The sequence below is a fragment of the Procambarus clarkii genome, chromosome 24 (genome assembly GCF_040958095.1).
Source record: "Procambarus clarkii isolate CNS0578487 chromosome 24, FALCON_Pclarkii_2.0, whole genome shotgun sequence".
NCBI lineage: Eukaryota > Metazoa > Arthropoda > Malacostraca > Decapoda > Cambaridae > Procambarus > Procambarus clarkii.
In genome coordinates, this window is record NC_091173.1 from 29,307,070 (window position 1) to 29,323,561 (window position 16,492).

A 16,492-nucleotide genomic window follows, 5' to 3' on the forward strand; every position below is an offset into this window, starting at 1 on the left:
GAATCAATGCTCGATCCTGCAAGCACAAATAGGTGAGTACACACACACACAGAGGAATCAGCTCTGTAACAGCTGACTAACTCCCAGGTACCTATTTACTGCTAGGTAACAGGGGCATCAGGGGTTAAAGAAACTTTGCCCATTAATGTATGTGTGTGTGTGTACTCACCTATTTGTACTCACCTATTTGTGCTTGCGGGGGTTGAGCTTTGGCTCTTTGGTCCCGCCTCTCAACTGTCAGCCAACTGGTGTACAGATTCCTGAGCCTACTGGGCTCTATCATTTCTACATTTGAAACGGTGTATGGAGTCAGCCTCCACCATATCACTGCCTAATGCATTCCACCTGTTAACTACTCTGACACTGAAAAAGTTCTTTCTAATGTCCCTGTGGCTCATGTGGGTACTCAGTTTCCACCTGTGTTCCCTTGTTCGCGTACCACCAGTGTTGAATAGTTTATCCTTGTCTACCCTGTCGATTCCCCTGAGGATTTTGTAGGTAGTGATCATGTCTCCCCTTACTCTTCTGTCTTCCAGTGTCGTAAGGTGCATTTCCCGCAGCCTTTCTCGTAACTCATGCCTCTTAGTTCTGGGACTAGTCTAGTGGCATACCTCTGAACTTTTTCCAGCTTCGTCTTGTGCTTGACAAGGTACGGGCTCCATGCTGGGGCCGCATTCTCTAGATTGGTGTTATATATGTGTATACAAGATTCTGAATGATTCCTTACACAGGTTCCTGAACGCTGTTCTGATGTTAGCCAGCCTCGCATATGCCGCAGACGTAATTCATTTTATGTGGGCTTCAGGGGACAGGTTTGGTCTGATATCAACTCCTAGATCTTTCTCTCTGTCCGTTTCTTTAAGTACTTCATCTCCTATTCTGTATCCTGTGTCTGGCCTCCTGTTTCCGCCGCCTAGTTTCATTACTTTGCATTTACTCTGGTTGAACTGTAGCAGCCATTTGTTGGACCATTCATTCAGTCTGTCTAGGTCATCTTGTAGCCTTCTACTATCATCCTCTGTTTCAATCCTCCTCATAAGTTTTGTATCATCAGCAAACATTGAGAGAAACGAATCTATGCCCTCTGGGAGATCATTTACATATATCAGAATCAGTATAGGTCCAAGGACTGACCCCTGCGGGACTCCACTTGTAACGTCTCGCCAATCTGAGACCTCACTGTTGCTTAGGTACTCCTTTATCCAATGGAGTACCTTCCCTTTCATTCCAGCCTGCATCTCCAGCTTTTTCACTAGCCTCTTGTGTGGTACTGTATCAATTGTACTGTGTGTGTGTGTGTGTGTGTGTGTGTGTGTGTGTGTGTGTGTGTGTGTGTGTGTGTGTGTGTGTGTGTGTGTACTCACCTAGTTGTGTTTGCGGGGGTTGAGCTCTGACTCGTTGGTCCCTCCTCTCAACCGTCAATCAATAGGTGTACAGGTTCCTGAGCCTATTGGGCTCTATCATATCTACACTTGAAACTGTGTATGGAGTCAGCCTCCACCACATCACTTCCTAATGCATTCCATTTGTGTCAACCACTCTGACACTAAAAAAGTTCTTTCTAATATCTCGGTGGCTCATTTGGGCACTCAGTTTCCACCTGTGTCCCCTAGTGCGTGTGTCCCTTGTGTTAAATAGCCTGTTTATCTACTGATTTAAATAATAGTTATTATCAATTTAAATAATAGTTTATCTACCCTGTCGATTCCCTTGAGAATCTTGAATGTGGTGATCTTGTCCCCCCTAACTCTCCTGTCTTCCAACGAAGTGAGGTTTAATTCCCGTAGTCTCTCCTCGTAGCTCATACCTCTCAGCTCGGGTACTACTCTGGTGGCAAACCTTTGAACCTTTTCCAGTTTAGTCTTATGCTTGACTAGATATGGACTCCATGCTGGAGCCGCATACTCCAGGATTGGTCTCCAGGATTGTGTGTGTGTGTGTGTGTGTGTGTGCTCACCTAGTTGTGCTTGCGGGGGGTTGAGCTCTGGCTCTTTGGTCCCGCCTCTCAACCGTTGAGTTGTGTGTGTGTGTGTGTGTGTGTGTGTGTGTGTGTGTGTGTGTGTGTGTGTGTGTGTGTGTGTGTGTGTGTGTGTGTGTGTACTCACTTAGTGCTAAAGAGTTTGTCTTCGTCCTACCTTGAGGTTACCTTGAGGTGTTTTCGGGGCATAGTCTCCGCGGCCCGGTCGTCGACCAGGCCTCCTCATTGCTGGATTGGTCAACCAAGTTGTTGGACTCGGCTGCTCGCAGCCTGAAGTATGAGTCACAGCCTGGTTGATCAGGTCCACCCTGTCAATCTTCCTGAGAATATTGTAGGTGGTTATTATGTCTTACCCCCCAACCCCCTACTCCTCTGTTTTCCAGGGACGAGAGGTTAAGCTCCATTAGACTTTCCTCGTAGCTCATACCTCACAGCTCTGGGACTAATCTGGTGGCATACCTCTGAATTTTCTCTAACTTTGTCTTGTGTTTAATTAGGTATGAACTCCAGACTGGTGTCTGGGACCCGGGCAAGGTGCTTGGGCAAAGTCAGGCACCTTATGAGTAGGTACAAAGCATCGTGGGCATCCAAAGGCCCTATTCTTCCTTCCATCCTCCTCCTCAGGTCATTCAGATTTTCTTCAAGGATTACCTCAGTTACCTAGCAGCACATTGTTGGTGGTAGCGATCACTGGTGCTGCTGGCAACACGGTTCGTACTGCATCTATTATTGGTTGGCTGGATGAGAGGATTTCACACTTTTATGGATTTAGGGTGAGCCTTAACTCCTTTCCCTTAGATTTCGCCAGCTGTAGATTCCCTAGAAAGGACTTCTGTGTCCCTGCCAGGGTGGCATCTTTCAGGAACCAGATGTTGATTTCGCTGGTCAACCTGCTTGTGACCTCTTTAGCTGCCATGCAGAAAAGGAAAGGGGCAAGTGGGTCTCCTTGCTGGACACCTTCTGCGGAAATAACTTCATGTTCTCCAAACAACAGTGTCGATTCCCTACTGTACCCTACTGAAACGAAGGGGAGTAGAGAAGGAAAGTAAACCAAAAAAAGCTTGTTCGAACTGCTTCCAGTACCACATCCTTTTTTACCTGGTTGAAAGAATTTTTAATGTCTAATTTAATTCATGCCTTATTTTCTAGGAGATGAATAATATAGTCTCGTGCTGCATGAGCTGCTGATTCACAGCCATGGGGGCACACCAAAACCTAGTTGATGGGGTCGAAGCATCGTTGCAGCTTCCGCGCGGATGTTCTGACAGTTGCCCTAGCAACGAGGCGCCGAAGTGTTACCCACGGCAATGGGTCTGACTCCACCACCCGTCTTCTTAAGGGAACAAATGGATGTTACGAAGAATAAGGGTTTAATTGTATATGGATCAACCCATAGAGGCAGTCGTTGGCAAACGTTGTGACCTCTGTCAGTAGTGTCTCGGCAACTTCGCCGAGAACTGGGTTTGTCATCTCCTTGAGGTCTTCCTCCAGTGTACCCCCCTCCCCCTTGCTGTGTCTGGCGAAAATGACATGATGACTTTGTATACTTTGACTTTTGGAGGAATAGCGGTCCCTTGTCTGGGGCATTTGTGTCCCGAGCAGTGGGTTCCCATGGTACTCTGGGAGGGTGCTTCTCTCTCAGTGAGTCGGCAGTAGCGGTATTTCTAGGGGCGATTGTTTCTTTACTGGTAAGTAACCTAATTGCCCCTACTGTGTTGCCCTCTTCAATTTTGTTGGTCACTTGCATTCTTAGTTTCAAATTGTCATTGGAACTGTTCGGTCTGCCATGGTGGTTTTTGCGTTGAGGAGGGATGGGGATCAAGTTGTCAGCTCTGGGTAAATTATTTATTGCCCTAATGACTGATGAGGCTAGCGACTTGTAGGTACGCCTAGGCAAATATTGCCAAATAAAAGCAAATTATGCCATGCTTTGATGATGGCCGCGGCATTAAGATTTGAGACCGTTCATTCACTTTCCTGAGAACGTCTGTATATTTACCTGCTGCAAATGAGCGCGCTGCTTTAGGAATGTGGGGAAGAGTTCTGGTGGTGGATGCTTTGATGGCCCCCAGGAGGTTATCTGATGACATGAAGTTTGCTAGGATGTGTGGGGGTGCCGGGGGGACCTCTGGGCCTTCTCTCTCTACAGGTTCCGTCCATTCACCCGCACAGACGTTGTGTCCTGCAAGGGGTTCCATTGCCTTCAATGTCATAAACGTTCCTCTGGGTGCACCTGAGGATGCATTGTTCCCAGTACCATGTTCTTGGCTGAGGGGTTCCTGGTTAGTTGTAGAAGTCTCCTACATCTCCTGGGCCAGCTGAGACATCGGCGTGCCCTGGGCGGACGTGTCTTGGGAGGGTGGACACAGGTGGTGGCTAGGGGGGGGGGGGGTTAAGCTGTTCTTCACACTCGCTACTCATATGTGAGTAGCTCGGCCGAGCGGACAGCACGCTGGACTTGTGATCCTGTGGTCCCGGATTCGATCCCAGGCGTCGGCGAGAAACAATGGGCAGAGTTTCTTTCACCCTATGCCCCTGTTACCTAGCAGTAAAATAGGTACCTGGGTGTTAGTCAGCTGTCACGGGCTGCTTTCTGGGGATGGAGGCCTGGTCGAGGACCGGGCCGCGGGGACACTAAAGCCCCGAAATTATCTCAAGATAACCTCAAGATAAGATATGAGTACTTGTGCTCTTTCCCATTTGGGAGGAACCTGAATGCCTGCTGTGCCTTGTGCCATGTCCAGGTGCATGGAGGGTAACACATCTCTGCAACATGCACTGTGTGGGCGGTGAATGGGTAGGTGGGAGACCCCTGGGTGCAGGGTGGACGTGGAGGTGGGGTGGTAGGAGGTACAGTGGTTCAGTGAAACAGGCGTGGGGGGGGGGAAGGGAGTGACCGGTTACTGCTCGGCTTGACGAGGGAGGGGGGTCACAGTGACACTTAATCACTGGTATAATTGACTTGTATATAACTGCACAATGGTGAATGAATCATATACTTGTAAACTGACACACTTTGAGCTCGATTAACTCTACACACGATTGCTAATTTTCCAAAAGTCAAGGTACCCATTTTTTCTTTCCCCCCAAACAATTGCTATAAACACTCATTGCCACACGGGTGACCCTCCCCCCTCGCCTGACCACACAACAACGCCCCCTCCTCCTCCCCCTACCATCACTGTGGGAGCATTACAAGGCGCCGGTGAGGCCCTCACTTCAGTTAGGGTCCACACTGTAAACCCATGTGATTGATTCATTTTTGTTGAGATGGTCCACCCTGGGCCCTTCCCGCCACTCTTGGTCTTCCCAGGACATTTACACACCTCCTTGTGAAGGAGCTTTATATATATATATATATATATATATATATATATATATATATATATATATATATATATATATATATATATATATATATATGTCGTACCTAATAGCCAGAACGCACTTCTCAGCCTACTATTCAAGGCCCGATTTGCCTAATAAGCCAAGTTTTCATGAATTAATGTTTTTTCGTCTACCTAACCTACCTAACCTAACCTAACCTAGCTTTTTTTGGCTACCTAACCTAACCTTACCTATAAATATAGGTTAGGTAGGGTTGGTTAGGTTCGGTCATATATCTACGTTAATTTTAACTCCAATAAAAAAAAATTGACCTCATACATAGAGAAAAGGGTTGCTTTATCATTTCATAAGAAAAAAATTATAGTAAATATATTAATTCAGGAAAACTTGGCTTATTAGGCAAATCGGGCCTTGAATAGTAGGCTGAGAAGTGAGTTCTGGCTACTAGGTACGACATATATATATATATGATCGATGTTCCCTTCGGGAATCTTAATTTTAAGATGAATAGGAAAACCAGGGATATACTGAACATCTTGTTTCAGATTCTTTACTTTAAAATGCATAACGTTTCGAATACTTCTCGTATTCATCATCAGATCTAAAAGAAAAAACAGAAATCACAATCAAATAGCTAGTAAACAAAGAAAGGAAAATGCTTAAAAAACAAAACACTTAAGCGCACTTAATGTGATCAATACAAATAAAACTTATTAACTGTCACATATATTAAAGCTAATTTAAAATCCATTAAACTACAAGATGAAATTTATAACTACTAAAACAAACCATTCTATTAAACTTATGTGAAGTGATCAGAAGTGAAACTTGATACCTAACACATAGATACTAAACACTATAACAAATATTTATATAATGACTACAAATCTACAAAAAATGTATGTAAAATACAAACAGAATAAACGACAATTATAAAGTACTAACCAAAATCTTATTAAAAAACTCAAATATTAAATAAAACTAAATACCAAAAAATGTATTATATATTCTAAATAAAAGATTATATTAATGTACAATGTCAAGACTTGAAATAAGTAAGAAAGGGCAAAGACATGGTATACTAAACAAAATTATAATAAAATTAAACTACCAAAATGAACTATAAATCAAATTACAGGGCCTACTGTGCACTATACAGTGTACAATTGAACAGCTGAAAGGTTGCTATTTAACAGAGGCCGCAGCTCCTTTATATATAAGGATTCCATTACTCTCAAATCTGACTGGCCATTCATACAAGTGTCCAGAATTTTAAAATCAGATTCCAGCAGAGAATGATCAAACTAATAACAATGGTTTCTAATCTCCGAAAATGCTGGTTTAGACAATGGTAATCCAGTCCTAAAAGATAATCCCCGGTGCTCAAGTATCCTAATCTTAAAGTTCCGAATGGAACTCCCGATACATCCAGCATTACAGCTGGAACAATTATACATATATACGACATTTGAGCACAAGGGGATAGGCACTTTATCTTTAAATTTAAAATAAGAGCCTATGGTATTTGTGTTGACAAAAATAAATCTAAAGTCTACTTGAGGATAACACTGCTGCAACAGTCTCCTCAAACGACTCCTTACAGAAAAGCTAATACTTCCATAAAATGGTAATTTAATATATTTAAGATCCCTTTCCACTTGTAGGGGCTATTAGACTTCTTAAGATGTGTATCCAGAGTAGTTTCGAGTAAGAATGGTGAAGATGTCGCTCCGAACAGTACTGAGGCAAATCTATAAGTAATGATTTCGCTATTAGGATCCTGTGGATCTTTCACCCAGAGAAATTTAGTAAAATCACGATCCGTCTCTTGTAAGCCTACTCTTAAAAGGCTTTACTAATGTCGGCCATGTCGGCCTCTGGTGAAAACACCAGAGCGAAATCGTAATAAGACATCTTGTAGTCTTTGGGTTAAGCTAGGTCCAGTTTGTAGACAATCATTTAGTGACACGCTGTCTGCCTTTAATTTGGCACTACAATTAAATACAATCCTGATTGGTGTTGTAACTGAATCTTTCAGGACAGCATGATGTGGCAAATAATGACCTGTCTTATGGTTGTCTTCTTCAACAACTTCTATAAATTTGTTAGCAAGTTGTTGCTGTATTAAAGCATGATACAGTTGCAATTTATCTGGTTGCTTGCGTAGCCTAGCTAATTGAGAATTTAATTGGGTTGAGGCCATGAAATAATTTACTGGAAGCTGTGGGTGGTTCAGCTTCCACGGGAGTCTCACCCAATATTGATTATCTTGGAAAATCATAGTATCAAGATATTGTTGATACGTCCATGTGTCATCTGGACTGGGTTGATCAGGGACTATGCCTAAGGTGTCCAAATCCCATAATTTGTGAACAGGGGGATTCGACTCATCATCCTCGATTTCGTCTCTGTCATGTAGTGGTGACTGCTCTAGGCCTAGTCATGCCACTATTGAATTAGTTGGTTGTTTACTAGTAGATTTAGAATGTTGTTAGATCAACACCGGCCCTGTGAGTAGTTTATCCCCAGCTGACAGTAACAAGTTTACACCTCGTTGCCTGGTGCATCCAGTAATAAATCTATAGTAATAGTCAGCTCCAATAAGAATACCTACATTGTTGAGACAATATGTATTTATTTTATGATTCACTAGCCTAATACCGCTGTGTTTAAGAAATTTGACTGTTTGAGCAAGACCTGTAACATGTAAATCTGAGGGGATCTTGTCAACGACTATGGCTTGAATTGGGCTGGTGCAGCCTCCTAAACGTACCAAGACTTTAACAACCTGGTAGTCATGAGGTCCACTATTGGTTAGGAATCCAGAGATATTCAAATTCACTCAAGCAATAGGCTTCAGTTTCAACTGATCAACTTGCTGTTGAGAAATAAAAGGTTTTCTGCGAACCTTGGTCAAAGAGACCACGAGTGGAAATTTTAGATCCCTTGGTAATTAATTTTAATTGAGCTGTTGGTAACGTAGTTGTGTTATTCGACTCTGTTGCAAGTACACTTATGTCTTGATGCACCTTGCAATACTGTACAGAAGTAGAATTTGTAGTCTTCTTATGAGGATTGGTTGATCTTGATTTATCACTACCACACAAGGAATAATGGTGTCTACCCTTGTGGCACTTCTTGCACATACGTAAGGAGACAGTACAGCTATTGGGGTCATGAGGACCCGTGCACTTTGTGCATCTGTGTAATTCTTGCAAACGATGAATTCGGGTGTTATGGTCTGGATAAGTACTACACTTATAAGTAAGATGTTCATTATTGCAGAACAAACACCTTTTCAATGTAGGAGAAGTCGTAGGAGTGGTGCTCACTACAGGGTTTATAGGGTTCACTGTGTATGTACCTACATTTCCAGATTTCCATTTCGGAGATGATTTATTGAAATCTGGTTTTACTACAGTAGTTGCAGTACGTTGGGGTTTATGATGAGAGTTAGTAGAGAAGTTTGAAACACTCTTCCCATCTCGGTTGGCTCTTTGTCTTTCGACTAGGGTATTTAAACCTTCTGTAATTTAATTCATGGTCAGAGAGGTTTTGTTGTACATAGAACACAATTTATCTAAAGTTTCTCTTGGTAACTTGCGCCTTACAACTACTTTTGTCATCCATTCAGCCGTCTGAATTTGGACTTTAAGGCTTAAGGCCTTGAGTAAAGACTCTAGCTCTAGTCTGAAAGTTTGGAGAGAATCTGCAGAATTATTAGCAGATGGTAAATCCAGCAATTTTTGAACTAAGACAGTAATAGTTCTCTCCTTGTTATCGTAGTTGCTCTTAAGCAATTGAACAGCTAGGTCGTAACCATCACTGGTCAGTGTTATGTTAGAGATTGCCTTCAAGGTTTCATTTCGTAACAAGCCTTGTAAATAAGTGAACTTGGTTGTTTGAGGGATGTTAGCTTTAGAGTCTACTGCATCCACGAATTTACTCCAGAAATCATCCCAACTCTCATTCTCGTTACCGGAGAATGTTGGTATATTGATCTGAGGTAATTTGAAATCACGATCTGGATGTGCAATAGAGGCTGTTGTTAATTTGTTTTTACCAATTTGTTTTTTAAAGGGTTGAAGTTTAACCTGTACATCATCTTCATACTGGGCTAAATCATTTACAATGTTCTCAAGTTCACTTTCACCTATTGAGGTTTGGTAAAGTTTTGTCAAGTACAGATTCATATGTTGCTTAATATGCTCGAATTTACCTTCAGCAACTTGAAGTAAGTCCTCTAATTCAATGTAGTCAACAGGTGACTGTTGTAACAGATTTTGACACTTGGTAATCTGTCGGGTCAAGTGACCTTTCAGACCGATAAGTGTCCTTTTCATTTTGTCAGCCGCTTCCATTTTGCTGGGTAAGGGCTGGTCTGATAGTAAATAGTTGTTACTGATGTAACTGCAATATTGGCTCATTCAATGGAGTTCAATATCAATATAATAGCCTAATGTATTTGAATAGACTATACTACCTCATTTAGAGGTTAATTTACCTACCTAACAATGGATAGCTAATATTTTGAGTAATACTCGAAAGCCACTATTGGATTTTCGTCCGGCTAGCTCATCAATTATCATTGTATGTATATATTATTTCTTATAGAAATATAATGTATAGAAATATATAATTTATAGACATTATTATTTCCTTAGTTTAGGTTAACATGACATATGTGTTTAGATCATGTCATGCTAACTGTAAAGCTAACAAAGAGATGATAGTTAATGTGTGTTTACATGTGAGGGGCGTGAAGGTTGTGGCGAGGCTGAGAGTATCCTGACTCAGGAGCTGGAGACCGCCAGCATCATCAGGACCAACTACCCCAGCCTCCGACACCTTCCTCTTATCAATGAGTAAGTTAGTGGTCATGGCCCACACCATTATTATTTTATTAAATAAGTTACCAGTAACAACATGTCAACAATGAGTGCATGCTGATGACAACCTTAGAGAAGCAGGTGGAATATTAGCAAACGAGCATGAGAATGCAGGGACTGTGAGGCCTCTTGACCAATGGAAGGCAGCTCCAAGTTATACCCAACTATGCCGGCTAAGTCATTCTTAACAATCCAGGGCTTCCTGGTCCCGCGTAAACGGCAACCATGTTGCCGCGTAAACTATTCTGTAAAACATCACCTTTCATATTTCTAAACCAATGTTCACCCAGATCGTTTGTAAGTCTAAACTTATTTAGTTGTATCCAATATATCGGGATCTGTTTTGTGTTTAGAATATTTATTACCCAATTAATATCTTTATTTCATTCATTTGTCTTCTTCAGTAAAGACGCCACTAACTATTCGTCTTCCTTGATAATGTAAATTAAGTTTTTTAATCTCCCTTCATAAGGAAGGTTTATTCGTATAATAAATATTACAGGGAACTAGACCCATAAGTCCAATCATGGCTGCATGTTTATGAATATTTTAAGAAGTTATAAGGATTGAGGATTCGACGAGAAGTGATTGTCTAATATAATTTTTACTACGTCACATTATTATGCAGGTATGATGGTAAGATGTTCTACATGTTTACCTCACCAATCTTAAAACCCTCGCTGAGCTTTATGTTGGAATTTGTGCTATTCAATTTGTCTTCATTATCATGTTCTTTAATAGTTTTTTAGACACTTGCAATAAATTCCTTGGTACCCTTCTTGTTCCTTCACAACTAAATCATTTTGATTCCTTCAAAAAACAGTGGCAAAATAAATGCCAGTAAAGTATTTGGCGTCCCGCGTACACTGCTTCCCGCGTTCACGGCTTCCTGCGAATACTGCTTCCCGCGTACACTGCTTCCCGCGTACACTGCTTCCCGCGTACACTTCTTCCCGCGTACACTGCTTCCCGCGTACACTGCTTCCCGCGTACACGGCTTCCTGCGAATACTGCTTCCCGCGTACACTGCTTCCCGCGTACACTGCTTCCCGCGTACACTTCTTCCCGCGTACACTGCTTCCCGCGTACACTGCTTCCCGCGTACACTGCTTCCCGCATATACTGCTTCCTGCGTACACTGCTCCCCACGTACACTGCTTCCCGCGTACACTGCTTCCCGCGTACACTTCTTCCCGCATATACTGCTTCCTGCATACACTGCTTCCCGCGTACACAGCTTCCCGTGTCCACTGCTTCCCGCGTACACTGCTTCCCGCGTACACTGCTTCCCCGGTACACTGCTTCCCAGGTACACTGCTTCCCAGGTACACTGCTTCCCAGGTACACGTCTTCCCGCTTACACTGCTTCCCAGGTAGACTGGTTCCCAGGTACACTGCTTCCTGCGTACACTACTTGCCAGGTACACTGCTTCCCGCGTACACTGCTTCCCGCGTACACTGCTTCCCGCATATACTGCTTCCTGCGTACACTGCTCCCCACGTACACTGCTTCCCGCGTACACTGCTTCCCGCGTACACTTCTTCCCGCATATACTGCTTCCTGCATACACTGCTTCCCGCGTACACTGCTTCCCGTGTCCACTGCTTCCCGCATACACTGCTTCCCGCGTACACTGCTTCCCCGGTACACTGTTTCCCAGGTACACTGCTTCCCAGGTACACTGCTTCCCAGGTACACGTCTTCCCGCTTACACTGCTTCCCAGGTAGACTGGTTCCCAGGTACACTGCATCCTGCGTACACTGCTTCCCAGGTACACTGCTTCCCAAGTACACGTCTTCCCGCGTACACTGCTTCTCGCATATACTGCTTCCTGCATATACTGCTTCCGCGTACACTGCTTCCCGCGTACACTGCATCCCGCGTACACTGCTTCCCGTGTACACTGCTTCCCACATATACTGCTTCCCAGGAACACTGCTTCTCGCGTACACTGCTTCCCGCGTACACTGCTTCCCACGTACACTGCTTCCCACATATACTGCTTCCCAGGAACACTGCTTCTCGCGTACACTGCTTCCTAGGTACACTTCTTCCCGCATACACTGCTTCCCGCGTACACAGCTTCCCGCATACACTGCTTCCCGCGTACACTGCTTCCCAGGTATACTGCTTCCCAGGTACACTGCTTCCCAGGTACACTGCTTCCCGCATACACTGCTTCCCAGGTATACTGCTTCCCAGGTACACTGCTTCCTGCGTACACTGCTTCCCAGGTATACTGCTTCCCAGGTACACTGCTTCCCGCGTACACTGCTTCCCAGGTATACTGCTTCCCAGGTACACTGCTTCCCGCGTACACTGCTTCCCAGGTATACTGCTTCCCAGGTACACTGCTTCCCACGTACACTGCTTCCCAGGTATACTGCTTCCCAGGTACACTGCTTCCCGCGTACACTGCTTTGCAGGTATACTGCTTCCCAGGTACACTGCTTCCCGCGTACACTGCTTCCCGCATACACTCGTACATACAGCAATGAAGCGCGTCAATGACTGGGCAAGTACAACTCAAACCGAACTTGCAGGCATATACCTTGCCACTGAATTTTTATAAGACAAAGGCAGTGGACTTATATACTGTGACTCACAGAGTGCACTCCTGGCATTGAACGCACATAGTAGTGACACCCATAAACAGTCAGTGATATTCGAATGAATGTTTTAGCTGCTAAAGAAAACAGATTTGAAATTATATTCCTATGGATACCATCACATGTTGGCATCTCAAGGCATGACACTGTTGATATGCTTGCAAAGACAGCCTGCAGAAAACCAGTGGTAGAAATTGATATGGGTGTTTCATTAACAGTGACAAAGAGAATACTTAAACAAATAAATATCTAATGAAGACCTCACCGACATAACAAATTCACAAAGACCTGAAAGTTGTAGCATTAAATATTATGATAGATATCGTGAGGAGACATTCACATATGGGACTAATAGAACAAGAACCCGGCAATGTGATGTTATAGTGGCCAGAATACGCCTGGGATATAGGCGTATCTGGCAGCTTTCTCAAAACCCAAATGTCGAGAACACAATGTGTCAACTTTGTGAAAGAGAAAACATGCACTCTCTTGAACATTATATTGTAGAATGTCCCATATTGTCTGACTTTCGCCCTCCTGGGCTGAGGTATGTTGAACTGTGTAATTACTATATGAGTACTGGAACACTTGATGATATATTGGACTTGTATCCAAGATTGACCATGTAATGTATCATTTATACAATGTATGTATGTGATGTAACTATATAACCTGAGCTTGTAAAAGCACCTTAATCACCTTCAGTGATTAAGTGCTTAATTGCACACTAGTTTCTCTGTCAGCTATCTCACCCTGTCAGAGTAAAACAGACAAATGTATGTGAATGCATGTGTGTGTATATATGCATGTATATATGCATATACATATGTACATATACGTATGTATGTGTATGTATATATGTTTCTGTATGTATATGTATGTGTATAAAGTACATATGGAAGCTGATCATAATTGCATTTCACATTTGTAAATGCACACTAATGACACTTCGAACACTTTATGTTGGGCATACGTAAATCTGTGTATCTATGTATTTACGTATGTAGGTTAGCTTATCATTTTAAAAGTACCGAATCACCTTCTGTGGTTGATTGTTCAATAAATCCCTGAACTATATGTTTAACACTTCTCTAACCCTGTCTATGGAGGACAGAAGAAAATGTATATATGCTGGTTACCATTGTAAATGTGTGGCCACGTTTGTGGTAGAAAAAAAAAAAGGTTTCCCATATACACTGCTTCCCAGGTACACTGCTTCCCGCGTACACTGCTTCCCGTGTACACTGCTTCCCGCATACACTGCTTCCCGCGTACACTGCTTCCTGCGTACACTGCTTCCCGCGTTCACTGCTTCCCAGGTACACAGCTACCCGTGTACACTGCTTCCCGCGAACACTGCTTCCCAGGTACACTGCTTCCCAGGTACACTGCTTCCCGCATACACTGCTTCCCGCATACACTGCTTCCTGCGTACACGGCTTCCCGCGTACACTGCTTCCCACATACACTGCTTACCGCGTACACTGCTTCCTGCATACACTGCTTCCCGCGTACACTGCTTGCCAGGTACACTGCCTCCCGCGTACACTGCTTCCCGCATACACTGCTTCCCAGGTACTCTGCTTCCCCGCATACTCTGCTGCCGCATACACTGCTTCCTGCGTACACTGCTTCCCGCGTACATTACTTCCTGTGTACACTGCTTCCTAGGTACTATTGGAAATAAACCAATAGTTTTATACATCTTTGTATTTTATGCAACCTTTGTATTAACCACAAGTAGTTACTAAAGTTACTAACTTGTAGATTTAATCATTATCATGATTTATTTAGACATATTGCCAGATTCTTCCTAGTCGTGAGGAACGACAGGCAGCAACATGAATTCTCTCCACATTTAGTTGGATTTATAACAAGAATCCAGTTTATCATTTCCTTTACTAAAAATAGTTACTTACTAATAAGTTTATTTTCGTATTATACTACTAGACACGAGCGGAGAGCGACGACTATAGGAGAGCGTCACTAGACACGAGAGAGCACGACTCGAACGCCATTGACAGCGTGTAGCAGAGCTACGTTTTGATCCCATTTATTTTGCTCCCACGACCAGTAGAGAGGTGCCACGTTATCTGGCACAATAGCCGTGTCCCCGACTAGCTTATGAGCAATTCCAAAGTCAACGCCTTTCAAGCAGCAGCTGGAGGACGAAGAATTGCTCAAGTCTCCACACCAACGGACACGCGGCTCGGCAGCTAGGTTTACCTTTTTGTTACTATGTGGCCACAATTAACATTTAGGCTAGTTGTCGTTAGGCCGTAGAACAAACAAATAAATCCCGTACGTGTCTTGAGTAATTTTACAGTCTAAATAGATGATTATTTGCATTATTTCTCTTTAGAAGAAATTTATAGTGCTTGAATATAAATTGCACGGATATTGGCTGAAATTTCCTACAGTTATCCTCATGATTTAGGATTTATTTGTAGTTACTTATTATGTAGAAGTTTTCTACAATGTAATTGCCTTTCAGTACCAAGGCGGCGCCAACCAAGGTGCTAGGCTTCCCACCGTTCCGGGCAACAATTTACCCTATGCAACACGTCGTCGGTGGAGCGTAGCAACTGATTACACCTTACTAGATTTACAGCTAAGCTGTCCCTTTTTTATGTGTAGCAATAACTCTGTAATTACAGTAGTGATTTCTAAAAGAGCTCAATTATACTAACCCATTGATTTACTGATATTGTTCAACATTTCAGTAGTATATTGAGGAACATTTACCTGCAATTATTATTATATATTCAACCTTATTTACTTTCATATTTTATTTACTCTGGTGAAGAACCAGCACCAGAATAATGCTAGGGATGTAATAATCTTTTAGCATGTAACCCCCAAATTTTGTGTAAGTTAATTTGACTCCATTTATATCAGAAATAGTTTCACTAAGATCCATAGAACACTAGTTCTTGGGATCAGTTTTTCCATTGCCTTATTTTGTTTTCCACTTTTTCTCAAAAAGTGGTGGTCCTTCATAGCTATCGAAGTATATATTTAATTATTAGTTATTGGAGTCAGGTTTTCCCCCACAGGTACACTGCTTCCCGCGTACACTGCTTCCCACGTACACTGCTTCCCACGTACACTGCTTCCCGCGTACACTGCTTCCCAGGTACACTGCTTCCCGCGTACACTGCTTCCCACGTACACTGCTTCCCGCGTACACTGCTTCCCAGGTACACTGCTTCCCGCGTACACTGCTTCCCACGTACACTGCTTCCCGCGTACACTGCTTCCCAGGTACACTGCTTCCCACGTACACTGCTTCCCGCGTACACTGCTTCCCAGGTACACTGCTTCCCACGTACACTGCTTCCCGCGTACACTGCTTCCCGCGTACACTGCTTCCCGCGTACACTGCTTCCCGCGTACACTGCTTCCCAGGTACACTGCTTCCCAGGTACACTGCTTCCCACGTACACTGCTTCCCGCGTACACTGCTTCCCGCGTACACTGCTTCCCGCGTACACTGCTTCCCGCGTACACTGCTTCCCAGGTACACTGCTTCCCACGTACACTGCTTCCCGCGTACACTGCTTCCCAGGTACACTGCTTCCCACGTACACTGCTTCCCGCGTACACTGCTTCCCGCGTACACTGCTTCCCGCGTACACTGCTTCCCGCGTACACTGCTTCCCAGGT

At 43.6% G+C, this 16,492-nt stretch overlaps 1 long non-coding RNA gene across 1 annotated transcript in view; it reads left to right on the forward strand.

Moving 5' to 3' along the window:
• Nucleotides 1-10,191, forward strand: part of LOC138368118 (uncharacterized) — a 37,103-nt gene extending 26,912 nt beyond the window's left edge. Inside the window, exon 4 of the long non-coding RNA XR_011229488.1 lies at nt 10,092-10,191. This is a non-coding gene — a long non-coding RNA (uncharacterized lncRNA). The remainder of the gene's footprint in view (nt 1-10,091) is intronic.
• Nucleotides 10,192-16,492: the final 6,301 nt, after the last annotated feature.